General features: G+C 40.8%; 1 pseudogene across 1 annotated transcript; it reads left to right on the top strand.

Annotated features, from left to right (window-relative positions):
- The first annotated feature begins 153 nt into the window (after nt 1-153).
- On the top strand, nt 154-14,756 carry LOC118376019 (extracellular matrix protein 1-like; annotated as a pseudogene). Its single transcript, XR_004823944.2, has 7 exons — nt 154-406; nt 1,320-1,636; nt 1,998-2,185; nt 11,823-12,109; nt 12,293-12,510; nt 13,669-13,756; nt 13,963-14,756. The product of XR_004823944.2 is annotated as an extracellular matrix protein 1-like (transcript).

Here is a 14,756-nt window from a genome sequence, read left to right as displayed (position 1 = left end):
AATTTTTTTTTTTGGGGGGGGAGACTGGCTTCCATCCATGAATACATAGCACTGCTGACCAATGGTGGGAAAATACCTCCCTCTTTTCCCTCCAATCACAGAACAACCATACATGTATTTATGCTCTCTCACAGCTCTCACACACTCATTCTCTGTTTCATACCACTCCATAAGGACATATCGGTTTGAAAAGAAGGGATTCCAGCTGTCGTTTGTCAAGTCGTTTCCTGAACTTGGCGTGGCTTTGGAACAACTTTGCTAAACACAGGGAAAGAGGGCAAAACAGAGGGAGTTGAAACAGTCCAGTGAAAGAGGACAAGGATAACTCCAGTATCAGTACTCAAAATGGGTTGGTCTTGGGCTCTAGCGTGCTGGTGTGCATTAGTGCTGGTGTGCTCGTCTGAAGGTTTGTAGCTTACGAGGTTTTTGAATGTAGTCATCAGTTCTTTCTGTCCTTGTTTTATGTCCTGGTATGTGTTTATGGCTCCCCTTCTGTTTGTGCATGGTCTGTTAGAAGTGCACAGAAGAGGCCATTTTTATGCCCTATCAAGATCATGAAGAAAAACATTATTTGTTGGACGTGATACATTCCATTCCACCAGTTTAGTGTGGAACAACTTTGTCCAAGTCTATACTAACAGTATAACTATTATTCTAGGTATAACAAACATCTAGACTAGAGAATTCACACCATGTTAATTAAAGGTGCAATATGCAGAAGTCGCTCTGCAATTTCCTGCTTGATAAAATTCAAATAGTTAATTTCAGTTTGTGACAAAACAAGCAATGTATAGTGTAGAGAATCATTGTACCATCTAAACCGCTATGAAATACATTTTCAATAGGCAAAAATATTTATATTTTCAGCTGGTATACAAAACCAGAAGCAAAAATGTAACTTAAGAAATGGGAATCATAGAAATAGTACACTTAGAACAGATCTCCCGCTTCTTAGACTTGCTGTCAATGAGAATAACAGATCTATAAGTCACATTTCTATGTGAATTGGGTCACACAAAAAGTTACATATGGGCTTTAAGTATTCTGATTTCATGATTTCCACAAATCTAGGTGGAAAACAACAGTACTGACATCACATGGTCAGAGTGCTATGGCTTATTTATTAACTAGTACATGTGGGCGTGTGTGTTTACATTCTCTCATCCCTTCCACAGATAACAAATCCCTTCCTGACCTGTTATGTGTGTATGTGTGTGTGTGTGTGTGTGTGTGTGTGTGTGTGTGTGTGTGTGTGTGTGTGTGACAGTGTGTGTGTGTTTCAATGCCCTCACAGTGCTGTGTGTATATTTGTCTTCCAGGGGAGATCACCATGTACCCGGACACAGACTTTACACCTAGAGTTCGGCCAAGGGCTGGGCCTCGCTCGTTTTGGAATTCCTACCCCAGTACCCTCTTCCCCCCCGGCCGACCCTCCCATAAGAACCTCCAGGCCATCTGTCTCCATAGCATCCATCGTCCGCGGTTCCCTTTCTACTCCCTCCCCCTAAACGGTGGAAGTGACTTTCGTCGTCAAGCTGAAGCAGTCAACCGGGTAGAGTCCTGGTACAGCGCATGTTGCCATGGGAACGGGACACAGCAGGTCCAGGAAGTGACGCTGTGCTGCGTTACACAGGCGGTGAGTGTTTCTGTGGCAACATTGGATTCTGTCCTGTTCCATTCTGTCCTTTCATGTTGTGTTGTGTTCAGTTCTGCTTAGGTCCATTCACTCCTAGTGTACCAACAGAACCACCTTCTAGGTGCACAGATGCAGTAGTGATGAGGACAGAGGATGCTCAGGGAAGATGAGACTCAGTAGAAGGAAAGCCCATACAGACACAACAGATTAGCCTTGGAGTCTATCTGTATAGCTGTGTAGCTGTGTAGAGGGGAAGGCATTCATGAGTCAGGCCCGCTAAAGTTGTATCTTCACCATTTTAGGACCTCTTTTTTTCTCTATTTTTCATGTGTGAATTGATGTTTGTATATGTCACTTACAGTGGGAACAGACCCTGTCCACATTCTGTGCTGAGGAGTCCCGAGTGAAGACACGCCAACACCACTGCTGCCAGATGGAGGGCGAGGACAGACTGAGCTGTTTCCATAGGGAAAACCCAGACCCCACCTACCTGCCGACCACCCCCATACCTGAACCTGGCTTCACCTTTAACCCCAACACTTGTCACAAGTAAGGGAGGGAGAGAGGTTTACTTTAGTTTTAGGGCAGGGCTGTTATGGTGACGGTATTACCGCCACACTGGTGGTTAGGAGTCATGACCGCAGTCAAATTCCACGTGACTGTTTAACGGTAACTAGGCTTCTCCAAAACTGCGCTCTGATGGTGCTGGTGATTATTAGTAGAGTACCAAACTTGCTAACAGTCAGTTGCTAATGTGCTATTACTCAGCACCGTACTGTCTCTCTAATCACTCTGACATCAATAGAAATGTAAATCGAAAATCGAATCAAACACTTCATGAGTGCCCATGAGCTCATGTTGCGCAACAGTTCTATAGGCTAATCAATTGTGGGAATTTTTTTGGCCTCTTTTAAAAAGAGCTTTCTATAGGCTAAGCAGACTATATTTATTTATCAACGTTCCTAATATTAAGCACATTGCTTCGCTTTTACAACAGGAGTATAGCCTACTTGGCTGCATGAATATTAACCATAGAAAATGCGCCCTCTATTTGCTATTTAAGTATATTTACATCAAATCAAACTATATTTGTCACATGCGCAGAATACAACAAGTGTAGACTTTACTTTGAAATGCTTACTTACAAGCCCTTAACCAACAGTGCAGTTCAAGAAGAGTCAAGAAAATATTTACCAAGTAGACTAAAATAAAAAGTAATAATAAAAGGTAACACAATAAGAATAACAATAATGAGGTTATGTACCAGGAGCACCGGTACTGAGTCAGTGTGTGGGGGTACAGGTTAGTTGATTTAATTTGTGCATGTACAGTTGAAGTCGGAAGTTTACATACACTTAGGTTGGAGTCATTAAAAGTCAATTTCAACCACTCCACAAATGTATTGTTAACAAACTATAGTTTAGGCAAGTCGGTTAGGACATCTACTTTGTGCATGACACACAAGTCATTTTTCCAACAATTGTTTACAGCCAGATTATTTCACTGTATCACAATTCCAGTTGGTCAGAAGTTTGCATACACTAAGTTGACTGTGCCTTTAAACAGCTTGGAAAATTCCAGAAAATGATGTCATGGCTGTAGAAGATTCTGATAAATAATTAAACATAAGGTCAGGATTCTATAGCTGCAGGCAGAACAGTTGAAACTGGAGCAGCAGCACAGCCAGGTGGACTGGGGACAGCAAGGAGTCATCATGCCAGGTAGTCCTGAGGCATGGTCCTAGGACCGGCCAGGCAGAGACAGCAAGGGCGGTTCGTTGCTCCAGAGCCTTTCCGTTCATCTTCACACTCCTGGGCCAGACTACACTCAATCAAATGACCCACTGAAGAGATGAGTCTTCAGTAAAGACTTAAAGGTTGAGACAGAGTTTGCGTCTCTCACATGGGTAGGCAGACCATTCCATAAAAACGGAGCTCTATAGGAGAAAGCCCTGCCTCCAGCTGGTTGCTTAGAAATTCTAGGGACAATTAGGAGGCCTGCGTCTTGTGACCGTAGCGTACGTGTTGGTATGTACGGCAGGACCAAATCAGAGAGATAGGTAGGAGCAAGCCCATGTAATGCTTTGTAGGTTAGCAGTAAAACCTTGAAATCAGCCCTTGCCTTGACAGGAAGCCAGTGTAGGGAGGCTAGCACTGGAGTAATATGATCACATTTTTTGGTTCGAGTCAGGATTCTAGCAGCCGTATTTAGCACTAACTGAAGTTTATTTAGTGCTTTATCCGGGTAGCCAGAAAGTAGAGCATTGCAGTAGTCTAACCTAGAAGTAACAAAAGCAAGGATTAATTTTTCTGCATCATTTTTGGACAGAAAGTTTCAGATTTTTGCAATGTTACGTAGATGGAAAAAAGCAGTCTTGATATGTTTGTCAAAAGAGAGATCAGGGTCCAGGGTAATGCAGAGGTCCTTCACAGTTTTATTTGTGACGACTGTACAACCATTAAGATTAATTGTCAGATTCAACAGAAGATCTCTTTGTTTCTTGGGACCTAGACAAATGTGCAGCTGTGTGTCATCCGCATAGCAGTGAAAGTTAACATTATGTTTTCGAATTACATCCCCAAGAGGTAAAATATATAGTGAAAACAATAGTGGTCCTTAAACAGAACCTTGAGGAACACCGAAATTTACAGTTGATTTGTCAGAGGACAAACCATTCACAGAGAACAAACTGATATCTTTCCGACAGATAAAATCTAAACCAGGCCAGAACTTGTCCGTGTAGACCAATTTTTTTTATTTTATTTAACCTTTATTTAACTAGGCAAGTCAGTTAAGAACAAATTCTTATTTTCAATGACGGCCTAGGAACAGTGGGTTAACTGCCTGTTCAGGGGCAGAACGACAGATTTGTACCTTGTCAGCTCGGGGATTTGCAACCTTCTGGTTACTAGTCCAACGCATTTTCTTCTTTGCTTATGGCCTTATAGAATTGGTTGAGAGCGGTCTTTAGTGCCAGCTTCGTTCTGTGGTGTTAAGTAGACAGTTACGTATAATATAGATGAGAACTCTCTTGGTAGATAGTGTGGTCTACAGCTTATCATAAGGTACTCTACCTCAGGTGAGCAATACCTCGAGACTTCTTTAATATTAGACATCCCGCACCAGCTGTTATTAGACACACACCCTCACCCCTCGTCTTACCAGAGGTAGCGTCTCTGTTCTGCCGGTGCATGGAAAATCCCGCTAGCTCTATATTGTCCATATTGTCGTTCAGCCACGTCTCGTGAAACATAAGATGTTACAGCTTTTAATGTCCCCTTGGTAGGATAATCTTAATTGTAGGTTATCCATTATATTTTCCAATGATTGCACGTTAGCAAGAAGAACAGATGGCAGTGTGAGTTTACTCGCTCGCCTACTGATTCTAAGAAGGATGCCCGATCTGCAGCACCTTTTCCTGCGTCTTTTCTTCACACAATAGCCGGGGATCTGGTCCTGTTCCAATGAAAGCAAGATATCCTTCTCGTCGGACTCATTAGAGGAAAAGTTTATTCCAGTCCGTGGTGAGTAATCCCTGTTCTGTCCAGAAGTTATTTTTGGTCATAAGAGATGGTAGCAGCAACATTATGTACACAATGAGTAAAAAATAAGTTACACAAAATGCAAAAAAACGAACAAAAAAAAGCACAATTGGTCGGGAGAAAGTAAAACGTCAGCCATGTTCTTCGGCACCATCTTCATAGAGTATGTATTACATTTATTCTTCCCCCTGCCCCTATTCTGATAGCTGCATGATAATAATCCAAACTAATTTCATACATATCATATTTAGTATTAGTGATGCACCGATATTACATTTTTGGCAGATACCGATATTCAGTATTTTCCTTGCCAAAAAAAACCCGATACCAATATTACATTTTTTCGCGGCCTTAAGCATTCTAGTATAGTTAAATAGTTAACACACACATGGACGCAGAGGTCTAAGGCTCTGCACCTCAGTGCAAGACTGTCTCTACAGTCCATGGTTCGAATCCAGGCTGTATCACATCCGGCCGTGATTGGCCCATAGGGCAGCACACAATTGGCCCAGCGTTGTCCAGGCCGTCATTGTAAGTAATATTTTTTTCTTAACTGACTTGCCTAGTTAAATAAAGGTTACACACACCCCACACTGACCAAAATGTTATTTTGTTGGCATTTATGTATGTCCCCACTACCAGTAAAACATGATCAAAACCTATTTCTTTCACTTATTTGCTGTGCTGTTTCGTTGTTAATATGTTCAGTCGTTTCAATCTCAACCAGGATTTCTATGGAACGCCGTTTGGGTCTTTGCGTGTCAAAAAAGATACAAGTCTAATGACTCTATTTGACGTGTCAAATAACACAACATAATCTGTTTCGGTAGCTATAGATACCTAGCTAACTATATAGATACCTAGCTAACTATATAGATACCTATAAAACTATATAGATACCTAGCTAACTATATAGATACCTAGCTAACTATATAGATACCTAGCTAACTATATAGATACCTATAAAACTATATAGATACCTAGCTAACTATATAGCTAGGTGGCATCTAAAATAACCCTAATTTATAAGACAGTTCTTATTTGATTCATGTTAATGTTCAATTGCAATAGGCGAACAACATGTGTCAACCTAGCTAATACTTACAAGGATTCCTAAATCATTGCTCAGAATAATGAAAATGACAGCAGTTTTTACTGGTCATTGTGTTCAGGCTGGTTGAATTGGTGCTAGCTATGTACCAAGCTAAAGCTTGCTACCCCAGAAGTTGCGGTCGAACAAATGATGCTTTATTACCAATGCGGTATTGTAAACACATCGTTCGTGGCCAGTGTTTGCTTGTTTGCAGACTTTTTTGTACAGCTTTGACAGAGCTACTATATATTTTTTGACACGCAAAGACTGCAGCGGCGTTCCATAGTATGTACGTCGTCAAGACAATAGCAGTGATGAGATTACTGTGTAACTCCGGTAGGGCAATATCAGAAAAATAGCGCACTTGGTAGTGTTAACTGGTGCTTGACCAGTTGGCAAAAGTCAACATTACCAACGACAGAGAACGGTTGATTGTCAAGGGCAATGAATGCCATTATCTTGGCTTTAATGGATTTCACCTTTGAGTTGTCTTGCTGACATTTTTACTTGTTGACTGCTCGATCCACACAGCATACATTGTGGGCTAGTTTAGGAATGCTGTGTTGCACAAATAGTGCAAACTTTTACGTGGCGTCATTATGTCATGTACCTTCGTTAAATAGGTATGCATGCCTGCTTTGACATCGGTTTTGCACAATTGGCGTTAAACTAGACATCGGTTGATACCGATGTTGGCATTTTTAGCTAATATCATCCGATTCCAAGATGTTCACAATATATCAAACATCCCTATTTAGTATATGTAAAGGCAAGATTAAACTAGTCTAATGGGTGACAATATTATAATATGTTAATGGTGCCCAGTATGTGCATAAGGCAAGAAACAGCGCATGCTTTTTTTTGTGCAACTTTTTCAAATCATAGTCGCGCATGTCATGTAGCCTAGCCCATAGGCCTATATGTTCTGACAAGGTTTGTATCATAACTAACCTGGCCAAATAACTCCAAACGCAGCCTGCAGGCCTAGAACCCCTGGGACACGGTTAAAGACCACATAGCCTACAGACCTAGAACCCCTGGGACACAAGAGAGCACATAGCCTACAGAGCCTAGTGAAACATGTGTTCTTATAAACTCAGTCAGTGCGCAGTTGCGTGTGAAAACAGAGTTTTGACTGGCCATTATATAAAAGAGGATCCCAGCTTTCTTGTGCTGATATATTTATGTCTCAATTCTTAAAATTAAGCACATTAATCTGCTTTACAACCGGTGTAGCCTAATTGGCAAACATAGGGGGGGAAGATATTTTTCACTATAAAAATGCACCTTTTATAATAAAGCATAATGCTGTTTCTTATGTAAAATAGCCTACTATTGGAAATGTGAGTAGATTGGAGAGTCATAATTTAGGCTAATAATAGAACTCAATCATTGTTCGCAAAAATATACCATTCAATGCATGAGCGTGTATAGCATAGACTAGAGTATGGCTAGGCTGTATCAGATAGGCCTACATTTATTCTTTTTTTGAACGGGAAAAATGTAGCCTTTTTATAAACACATTTTATTCATTTCTACTACTCTATATATGACTGGAGACATTAGCAGAATATTTTTTATATGACAAATTAAAGGGTAGCCTACTCTGTTGACAGCGACAACAATTTCAATAAAAAAATGACACTGTCTATATAATAGTCCTACGAGAAGGACACAAATAGAATATGACGTCCATCTGGAAGAGGTGGGCCATTCTAATCAAAAGTAATTCCACACATATTAGTAGGCTATATGTAAAGATCAGATTAAATTAAGAAGAGTCTGATGGGTGAGAATATTATCAAGTGCTTGTGAAATTGTGAATGATGAAGTATGTGCAGCCTGCGCAAGAAACAGAGCAGAGCACATAACTTTCCTGCTTTTTTCTAAAGCATCATCAGTCACATCATGCAGCCTTAGAACCTATTCAATATCAAAACCTATAGCCTAACATTTGTATGACAACTAAAGCTGCATAAATAACTCAAAATTAAGCATATAAAGTACATTCGGAAAGTATTCAGACCTTTTCCATATTTTGTTATGTTACAGCCTTATTCTAAACTGGATTAAATTGCTTTTACCATGTTATGTTACAGCCTTATTCTAAACTCGATTAAATCGCTTTTACCCCCTCAATCTACACACAATACACCATAATGCAAAAACATTTTTTAAACATTTTTTTATACAGAAATGTGACATTTACATAAGTATTCAGACCCATTACTCAGTATTTTGTTGAAGCACCTTTGGCAGCGATTACAGCCTTGATTCTTCTTGGGTATGACGCTACAAGCTTGGCACACCTGTATTTGGGGAGTTTCTCCCATTCTTCTCTGCAGATCCTCTCAAGCTCCATCAGGTTGAATGGGGAGTGTTGACCGCACAGCTATTTTCAGGTCTCAACAGAGATGTTCGATTGGGTTCAAGTCCAGGCTCTGGCTGGGCCACTCAAGGACATTCAGAGACTTATCCCGAAGCCACTCCTGCGTTGTCTTGGCTGTGTGCTTAGGGTCATTGTCCTGTGGGAAGGTGAACCTTTGTCCCATTCTGAGGTCCTGAGTGCTCTGGAGAAGGTTCTCATCAAGGATCTCTCTGTACTTTGCGCAGTTCCATCTTTCCCTTGATCCTGACTAGTCTTCCAGTCCCTGCCGCTGAAAACCCTCCCCACAGCATGATGCTGTCACCACCATGCTTCACCATAGTGATGGTGCCAGGTTTCTGCCAGACATGAGACTTTGCATTCAGGACAAAAGTTCAGTTTTGGTTTCATCAGGCCAGAGAATCTTGTTTCTCGTGAGCTGAGATACCTTTAGGTGCATTTTGGCAAACTCCAAGCAGAATGTCGTGTGCCTTTTACTGAGGAGTGACTTCTGTCTGGCCGCTCTACCGTAAATGCCTGTTTGGTGGAGTACTGCAGAGAAGGGAGAACCTTCCAGAAGGACAAACATCTCCACAGAGGAACTCTGGAGTTGTTTTTCCATTTAAGAATGATGGAGGCCGCTGTGTTCTTGGGGACCTTCAATGCTGCCGAAATGTTTTGGTACCCTTCCCCAGATCTCTCACTCGACACAATCCTATCTCGGAGCTCTATGGACAATTCCTTCGACCCCATGGCTTGGTTTTTGCTCTGACGTGCACTGCCAACTGTGGGACCTTATATAAACGGATGTGTGCCTTTCCAAATCATGTCCAATCAAATCAAATTACCACGGGTGGATTCCAAGTTGTAGAAACATCTCAAGGATGATCAATGGAAACAGGAAGTCCCTGAGCTCAATTTCGAATCTCATAGAAAAGGTTCAGAATACTTACAGCATCAGTCAAAAGTTTGGACACACATGCTAAGCATATGTGGGAACTCCTTCAAGACTGTTGGAAAGCATTCTAGGTGAAGCTGGTTGGGAGAATGCTAAGAGTGCAAATCTGTCATCAAGGCAAAGGGTGGCTACTTTGAAGAATCTCAAATATAAAATATATTTTGATTTGTTTAACACATTTTTGATTACTACATAATTCCATATGTGTTTTTCATAGGTTTGATGTAATCACTATTATTCTACAGTGTAGAAAATAGTAAAAAATATAGAAAAACCCTGGAATGAGTAGGTGTGTCCAAACTTTTGACTGGTACAGTATGGAAATAAGGTATTTGTTTTTTATTTGTAATAAATTAGCAAAAGATTACAAAAAACTGTTTTTGCTCTTTGAATACGGGGCATTGTTTGTAGATTGAGAATTTGTTTTCTTTAATCCATTTTAGAATAAGGCTGAAATGTAACAAAATGTGTAAAAAGTGTTTTTTGTTCATTAAAAAATAGTGCGCACATGCAGCTATCTCAGAAATCGTTTGGAGGAAATATCCTTTCTATTTTATTCAGCTATGTTCAATTGTATTCTTCATACTATAGAATGCCACGGAAGTCTAAGACAATCTTGTCTGCTAAATGAACTAGTGTAGCCCACAGACATATGGCATAGCCTGATCAGGGACTAACATAAGGACAACTAAGTATGCTATTCTGTTCTTCTGAGTATGCTATTCTGTTCTACATTTTCTTCATATCATGTTTCTTTAGACCTGCCTATAATACATTTATTGGATTTATTGTGATGGTGTAGGCCAGGTATTCCCAAACTGGGGTACGCAATGCCGTCGGGAGTACGCCAGATAAAAGTGTGATTCACATTTAAAAAATGTTTTAGAATAATACTTTAAAAAAATGTTCTTCACATTTTCAAACAGTCCGTTTTATATTTTCCAACGGGGCTATACATTTGGTTGAGTTGTTTGTTCTCGCCTTAGTAGCCTCGTTTCACTGCCAAAAATTAAATTAAACCATCTAGTGTTCAGCGAAATAACAACACAATGTCAAATACAGGTAGCCTAGTCAAATAATTAACATCACGTTGACCGTTACTCCCTCGCCGGAATTCCGTATGTAGCCAAACGAGGCAGCTGCTTATTCCGTTAGCTCGAAAATGGATAAATGGTTAAAAAAAAGTCCCACGTCCACGGAGACACATACCAGCTCTAATGGTGGTACTGCTACTACCAGCAGTACTGCACCTATTGACGACACAAGTTGATCCGCTTCCACGAGCACATCCAATGCTAGCATAATTAATTATACATGTGTTGTTAGCCCAGGTAGCATGGACACTTGACAGTTTTTAATCTGATGCAGCCGAAGAGCTACTGCCTCCTTACCCGGGAAAGCACCGAGGGACATTTGACCATCGAAGAGGCGCAAATATGATGACAACTACATTGATTTGGGATTCACTTATATTGGGAGCAGTGCCTCTCCTCAGCCACAGTGTGTTATATGTGCAAAAGTACTATCTCACAACTCGATGAAACCTTACCTCTTGCGCAGACATTTAGAAACAAAATAAGCCACAGGAGTTTTTTGAGCGAGAATTAAAAGACGACTTTCGAGTAGTAAGACATATATAAAAGCAACAAATAGCATTAATAAGAAGGGTCTAGATGCGTCTTACAGTGGGGCAAAAAAGTATTTAGTCAGCCACCAATTGTGCAAGTTCTCCCACTTAAAAAGATGAGAGGCCTGTCATTTTCATCATAGGTACACTTCAACTATGACAGACACAATTAGAAAAAAAAAATACAGAAAATCACATTGTAGGATTTTTTATGAATTTATTTGCAAATTACATTTGAGTGTGCACTGACCCTGGTGCTAGAGGGAGTACGCAGCCAGAGTTGGAATGTTTGAATGGGTACGGGACTATAAAAAGTTTGGGAACAAGGCTATATTAAATGAATTTATTAGGCATATTCAAATGTAGTTGTTCCAAAGGTCTGCATCAGTGGTTGTAGGCTATGCTATGTGTGGAAGTCAGGAGATGCTAAATGTGTTTATGTAGGCCTAATCAACTGTGAATTACTGTCAAGTTATTTGCATGACAATCACCGGCAGACATTTCATGACCTCCACAGCCCTTGTTTAGGGTTAATGTTAGGTTCAAATGGTCATTTTTTATGGCAACTAACGACTACATGTATTGTGTCCTTTCCTCCCAGGTCCCAGTCTGGTCCACATGCTGTCAGAGGGGAGAAGCACAAGAAGTGGCCCCCAAGCTACTCCCAGAGACTCTGACATCAGCTTCCCCCCTGGACGCCCCACTTTCGACAACATCGGATTGGTCTGCCGTCTACGCAAGCACCGCCCTCTCTATACCCCCAAGTGCCTGCCACGTACAGGCTTTGGCTGGCTGGCCCGCCAATCAAAGGCCGTGAACCGCCTGGAGAGAGGGTTCAAACACTGCTGTAAGGGTCAGGAGGATGTGCTACCCTGTGCTGAGGGAATGGTAAGGAGTGTGTGTGTATGGGCTATGTGCTATGGCCTTCCTACCTGAACTTGTCAACATGGGAAAAGTAAGGATCCAATTCATACCTATGCTGAAGAAGGCCACTAAACAGAAATATCTGTATAAACTATCGTCTATACAGTGAAAAATAATATATATGTTTTCATCTCTCTCCTCTCTTAGTGGCGTGAGGTGCTTGACAGGTTCTGTGAGGAAGAGCAGAAGGGGAGACCTCACAACTCCTCCTGTTGTGATGTGGGAGAAGGTGAGGACAGGTATACCTGTTTCTCCTCCCGCGCCCCTCATCCAGACTATGACCAAAAGCTTGACTCTGCCTCTGCCGTACCACAGACTAACACCCTCAGACACATCTGTGAAACATACAAGGTCATCAAGAAGAAGTAAGTGTGTTTGTTTAGCATTATTTTGTGTGTGTGTGTTTAATTTAACCTTTTTCCTTCTCAGTCACATTTTTATGCTGCCCAGCCCGATTGTTTATCTTTCTGGGTGACAGAACCAGACCTTTCAGAAAGGGTACATTTCACTGAAGTAGATGGTGACTGTAGCTATGTTTCCATCCGACTGGCGACAGATTTTAAATTTGCGCATTTTCCCACAAGTGGTGTGTTTCCACCAAACTGACTTGTTGCTGATTTTTGTAGTGCACACAAAATGTATTTTTTTCCCATTTTACTGAATAAAAATCGAAAGATCAGTGTGTTTCCATCATATTCCCAACTCTACTGATAGATTTGTCACAGAAACGGTTGTTATAAATAGTAAATGTGCCAACTCTGGTCTTGGCACATTCGCTCCAGCCAACTAGCAGATACAGTGTGGGTAAGCTAGTCTACATGATGAGATTTATTATGGATAACAGCAACCAATATTGACATTTTTTCAAATGGCAGTCAATCATCAATCATCATGTCACCAGAATAAGACCCTCAATATTTATTGGAAAGGAACATCAAGCTCATCACTGTGCACTTTCACTACCCTGTGAAGTTGATCATTTATTTAATCTGTAGCCTAATAAACTGTATAGTTTCCTGAGTCGTAGTGGAAGGACCACACCATATCACGTGACTACAAGATTACTTTGCTATGATGGTTATTATATCAATATTTGCCCATAAAGCTGTTTCCACCGCCATTTCTCACATAATACATTTTACGGACACAAAACGATCCCACCATGTCAAACGAACAGTTATCTGTTGGCATTTATAACATTTCACTGAAAGCTCCTGTTTCCATTACAGTTGTTGTGGTTTTGTTTTATACGGTATGACCTTACTCGCAGTAAAACTGTGGATGGAAAAGTGGTTAATTAATGACATTAAAATTCCAGATTTGCATTGTATCAAAGACCATTACCAAAAGTTTAAAAACAGTAGGATACAATAACTTTCACAAGTATCTTATTACAGCAGCTAGTTTAATCCAGGGACATTTGTACATATCTGTCTAACAAAGCCCTTTGACTGATTTGGTTTGATTATCGAGTAAAACAAAGATGTAGTATACTGAGATGATCTTGCAATCTGCTCTCTCAGCTTCCCTGTGGATCTCCCTGTCCAGAACTTAGTGGACCAATGCTGCTCCCTGCCAGCAGACCAGAGAACTGCATGTGTTCAGATACAGGTGAGTTTGACACTTAATAATGCAGGTTCACTCAGACAACCCCATTTCTCATATTAACCAGGTTGTCCCATTGGGATAAAATGAACATGATTGGCCTTCAGGTGTCTACAAGATCTTAGACTTAAAGTTATATTGTAGGTCTAAGGATGTAGCAGGCTTTTTGATATTGTTGTTTTCATAACTTCTCTCTTTGACTGTGAACCCAGCTAGTGACGCTGGCAGAGAGCCGCTGTTCTGCAGAGAAGCCCTCCTCCCCTGCTGTCTTCCAGAAATGCTGCCCTCCCTCCTCCCAGGACGCCCCTATGTGCCTCTCTGGCCTGCTCATGAATGCCATCACTAAGGCAACCAAGTCCCCACGCCTCAGAAAGAGGAAATGCCCCCTCGCCTGATTTTTGTGGTTGTTGACTTTTCACTCTGATGGGAGTGGGCCAATCTGAATTGGCGGTCAGGGGATTTGTGCAGTAGTCACTACATGACCATGATAGAATTGGCTAATACAGAAGAACTGTTGAGCAATTGCATGATTTAGTCAAACAGGGGTTAGGGTGTGGGTAAGAGTAAGCAGAATTTATAGTTAGTGCCATTTATTCCATATTTTCTAGCATGGCCAGATGACAACGAATTAATGTATGGTATCCGAGTGTACATAATATTTCAGTATTACTGTCAGTGTCTGTCATTAAGAGGGTGTTATAATGTTAGAACACCTGGAGAGCTGACACATCTGCTTTACAAATTAAATCACCATTTGTATGACCACTTATTTTTATACTCATGTTTCAGATTAGTTAGTTGTATTTTCTTATAGTTACAGAATTGCTAGTCCAGTTCTCCTGTTCTAACATTTGAAATAAATCTTTCTATTTTCAAAATGTTTCCTGCGCCATGTCGGAATCATTTTGGAGTGAAGCACTGCCAGTTATTGTAATTTGTCATTATCTGACACCTGAACAACACTGAAATTATTATTTGAATAAACTGACATGTTGATGGAAGTGGA

This window comes from Oncorhynchus keta, chromosome 34 (assembly GCF_023373465.1).
Source record: "Oncorhynchus keta strain PuntledgeMale-10-30-2019 chromosome 34, Oket_V2, whole genome shotgun sequence".
NCBI lineage: Eukaryota > Metazoa > Chordata > Actinopteri > Salmoniformes > Salmonidae > Oncorhynchus > Oncorhynchus keta.
This window is presented reverse-complemented; position numbering and strand designations above follow the sequence as displayed.